A 4,988-nucleotide genomic window follows, 5' to 3' on the forward strand; every position below is an offset into this window, starting at 1 on the left:
ATCCATTTGAAGTCTTATAAAAATTCCTTTTCTAACACTCCTGTCCCTCAGAACCATGGAAGACCAGAAAATCTCCAGCTCATTGTCTAGTTAATTTTCTTATGTTGATTGAAACTTTGTTGTTTTTTTTTTCCTTCCATTCCTGGGTTTGAACTTAGGACCTAACCACTGTCCTTCGGTTTTCTCCACACTAGAACCCTGCGAATGAAGTCATTACTTCTGGCTTTTTCTATGTATGTGGTAATAAGGAATCAAACCTGTGTCTTTGTGCATGCTAGGCAAGCACTCTATCAGTAGGCTCAATTTCTGGTGGAAAGGTCTGGTTCTGAATACCAGTCTCTTCCTACCAGCAAAAAGATATTATCCTTATCAGAGAATAATGCCCTGACTTATTCCTTGTTTGCTCAATCATTTACAGTCTTAGTTTTAAACAAATGAAATATCTTTCTTTCTTTCTTTCTTTCTTTCTTTCTTTCTTTCTTTCTTTCTTTCTTTCTTTCCTTCTTTCTTCCTTTCCTTCCTTCCCTCTTTCTTCCCTCTTTCTTCTTTCTTTCTTTCTCTCTCTCTCTCTTTCTTTCTTTCTTTCTTTCTTTCTTTCTTTCTTTCTTTCTTTCTTTCTTTCTTTCTTTCTTGTTTTGCAGTCATGGGACTTGAATTCTAGACCTGGCTGTTCTTCCTGAGCTCTTCAGCTCAAGGCTACTGCCCTATGTCTTTAGCCTCAACCCCACTTCTCATTTTCTATTAGTTCATTGGAGAGAAGAGTCTAAGGTGTTTTTGTGATAGGTCAGTCTTTGAACCTTGATCCTCAGATCTCAGCCTCCTAAGTAGCTAGGATTACAGGCATGAGCCACGGGCTCATGGCTTTCTCATTTTATTTTGTTTCACACTGATTTCTACAGAGAAATCTAACTTTAACTCTACTGCCACATAGAATTCATTATATCACCCTATGATTCTTGGTGCCGGGGGTTTGGACTAGCTTGCACAAAGACTTGGTTCAGTTCCTTGGTACTACATACAAAGAAAAAGCCAGAAGTGCTGATATGACTCAAGAAGTAGAGAGCTTGCCTTGAGAAAACCCAAGGACCATGCTCAGGCCCTGAGACCAAGCATAGGATTTGGAAAAGAAAATGATTCTTGATTCATTCACAAAGAATTCCATAGGTTCCACACAGGATTTAGGGTAACTAAGAATATTATTGCTCAGTACATCACAACATGAACTTACCAATGGGGCTCAGGCTCCAACATCAATATGAAGATGCATTCACTCACCTGTGATATTCTTGTCAGAGGAATTTCTTATCCAGAGTTCTGCACATTGCTCTAGCTTGTCAATTAATACAGGTTTTGGATCACAGGGCCCTGTAAATTAGAAACAGTAGAGAATTATTGCTTATGCTGTGTCATCATTGCTTTAAGTTCGCAGACATCCTACTCACAAGTTATCTATTAAATCTTTTTTCTCATTTCCCACTGGCTCCATGGTTGACTTTTTCCCAGCTCTGGATTCATTTTGTATGGCATAAACTTAGCTGTCTTGCTCAAGGCTAGAAAAATACCAGTTTGAGTCCCAGCTCCACTTACATGCATAGGTCTTCATGCATGCTAGGCAAGCACTCAACCACAAAGTCAAACTCTTGACACTCCACTAACATTTTTGAGGGGTTACTTGGAGTTATAGAGTTTCATGGCAATTTTTATGCCATTGCTGGCTTCAAATTAGAATTCTTAGATTTCTTCCTCCTGAATATTTTAAGATTACAGGCATGAAACATTGCACCTAGTGCCAGGTTTCCATTATAAACTCACTGTTTAGTGATTTGTAGATCCTATTTCCAATAATGATATATATTCTATTCTGGATTGTTTATCCACTTACAATTACTGTGTAAGTTTGGAATGTCGTCTCCATTAGAGGAAACATAATTTAGAACTGTTGTCAAAGTATCCTGAAGGTATCCTGAAGAATGAGTACAAAATTACCTTAGGTTTTCTTTAGAAAGTAATGATACTTCTCAGGGCCTGGAATCTTTCATTTAAATAGTATTGAAAGTTTGATAAACATTCACGTATCTGCAAAATAACAAGGCACTTGGCCTTGCAAGTGAATTTGACTTTTGCTCACCTAAGGACACCAGGTTGCTGTAGGTCGCCAGTATTACATCTCTGTACAGGGTCCTCTGAGCATTGTCCAGATGCTGCCACTCCTCCCAGCTGAAATCCACAGCTACATCATCAAATGACACCAGCTTCTGGAATGGCACATTTTCATCAAGTAATTAGCACCGAGTTATAAACACACCATGTCTGGAATTTTATTCTTTTTTTGTTGGAATTTTATTCCTTTACTTAAATGTTTAGACTTACATGAAATATTGACCTGAAAAGCTTAGGGATGGTGCCTAGGCACAGAGTTCAAGTCCCAAGACCCACAAAAAAATAAAAAGGCAAGCCAGGTGTTGGTGGATCACGCCTGTCATCCTAGCTACTCAGGAGACTGAGATCTGAGGACCATGGTTCAAAGCCAGCCTGGCACAAAATTCCATGAGACTCCTTTCCAATTACCCACCATAAAATGTTTAATGGCTTGTGGCATATCATGGTAGAGCAATTGTGGTATCGACAAAAATAAGTCGGGGGAGTAGATTTAGGTTATAAATGGAATTATTCCATTGAAAAGGAACTACATTATATGATGACATATGCTGGTACTGTGAGAATATTGCAAAATCTTATTGTATCAAGTAATAATACTGTGAAGTACACCCAGAATGTTAATGTTCTATGTCTGGCATAATAATCACTTGGGGAAGAAACTTTTTTTTCTTTTTTTTGGCTGGGGGATTTGTAAGGCTTGAACTCTGGGCCTGGGCACTGTTCCTGGGCTCTTCAACTCAAGGCTATCACCCTACCTATGAAGCCACAGTGCCATTTCCCATATTCTAGTGGTTAACTGTACATGAGAGTCTCATAGACTTTCTAATGCCCAGGCTGGCTTTGAACCAAATCTTTAGATATCAGCCTGATATCTGAGTAGCTAGGATTACAGGTAGAAGTCACGGCACCTGGCAAGAAATTTATTTCTTGCTGTTTTATACTACAAATTTACTGTATGTTTTACTTTTTCAAAAAGACTGAGGATGACCTTTGTTCTGTATATAATGGGAAGAGGGTTAGGGAGCTGTGAGAAGAAGAACTGAGGGGCAATACTCAGGGTAGGACAATAGCCTTAAACTAAAGAGCTCACGGCCCAAGGTCCAAGCCCCATGACTTTCCCCACTACCCCACAAAAAAAGGGAAAAAAATAGAGATTGGAGAGGATTTTCTAAAAAGAATATATAGAAATAGTAGTTCAAAATGTAGAAAGAAGTTCAATATTAACAGTCATGAGAAAAATTAAAATTACAATGAAATCATTACTTTAAATATGTTAATATAAATATGGTTTTAAACAAAAAGATCCACATAAACACACACAAACACACACACACACACACACATACAAAAAAACAACTTTCAAAGTCTAACTATTACTGGCAAGGTAGTGAGAAGAAGTAGAACTTTGGAATAGTTCTGCAAGGAATATAAAACAATCAAAAATTGCGTGGAGAGTGCTAAAAAAGTACTAAATATAGAATTACATAGAAATATGGTCCAACACTTCTATTTCTAGATTTGTACCTAACGGAAGAGAAAGCAAACTAGAACAAATATGTGGAGAATCCATTCACAACTATTAATAATAATCAAAAGATAGAAATATGCAAAACAATGCATTGAGAAGGAAGAATATTTTACTATATTTTACAGATGAATCTTGATTACAGTAAACTAAAAATACAGCAGTCGTAAAGGAAGAGCTAGGGTATGTTTATCCTTCCAGAGCTTCCAAGGATCAACAAACCCTTAGAGCTAAAAAGCACGATGTTTCCAAAGAATGGAGTAGAGAGGAACAGGAGCTGAATGTTTAATGATTATACATGGAAGATGAAAATTGCTCTAGCTGGGTAGAATGAAGAGAGAACTGTACCCTAAACAATGGTTATGTAGCCACACAGGATGGGACACACCTATACTCCCTGATCTTGGGAAACTCAAGAAGGATTTCTAGCCATCCTAGATGCATGGAAAGATCTATCATAAAAACTAATGTGGAGGGGCTGGGAGTTTGGCATAGTTGTAGAGTGCTTGTATGAAGACGAAGGTTCAATTCCACAGTACCACATACACAGAAAAAACCAGAAGTAGTGCTGTGGCTCAAGTAGAAGATCACTAGGCTTGGGGAAAGCTGAAGGACAGTGCTCAGACCGAGTTCCAGCCAAAGGGCTTGTTTAAAAAAAAACAGAAAGCTGAGCATGATGGGGTGGTGGCTCACTTCTATAATCCTAGCTACTCAGGAGGCTGAGATCTGAGGATCAGGGTTTAAAGCCATCCTGGCACAAAAAGAGCTGAGACTCTTATCTCCAATTTACCTTTAGAAAATGGGAAGTGGGGCTGGGCTCCAGTGTAAGGTGGTAGCCTGGAGCGGAAGAGCTCAGGGATAGTGCCAAGGCTGAGTTCAAGATCTATGACACACCAAAAAAAAAAACAAAAAACAAAAAATAATATGGAAAAATTTGGATTCTGTGAATTTTATCAGGCATATAAATGTCTTTTTTTGCTGTTGAAATAACAAATTGTTTGGAAATATTTGAAAAGTTTTTACCTAGAAATGTACACTACAAATGGAATTAATAACAACCACAAAATATGCGAAAGATACAAATTATCACAATATGGGTATCCTGCTTCTGTATCTTTTCACTGACTCCTGTTCAAATGAGTCACATATTCTGAATCATTTCTCCAAGTCGATATATGCCACACATGTTAGCTTGTACTGGACTTCTTGGGAAATCAAAAGCCAATACTAAGCAAATGTGTGTTAGATTTTCTCAACAGTGATATTTCAAATATAAATCCCTACTCATTGCATTATTTAATAT

Source organism: Megascapheus bottae, unplaced genomic scaffold, assembly GCF_031878675.1.
Source record: "Megascapheus bottae isolate mThoBot1 unplaced genomic scaffold, mThoBot2.hap1 HAP1_SCAFFOLD_47, whole genome shotgun sequence".
NCBI classification, from domain to species: domain Eukaryota; kingdom Metazoa; phylum Chordata; class Mammalia; order Rodentia; family Geomyidae; genus Megascapheus; species Megascapheus bottae.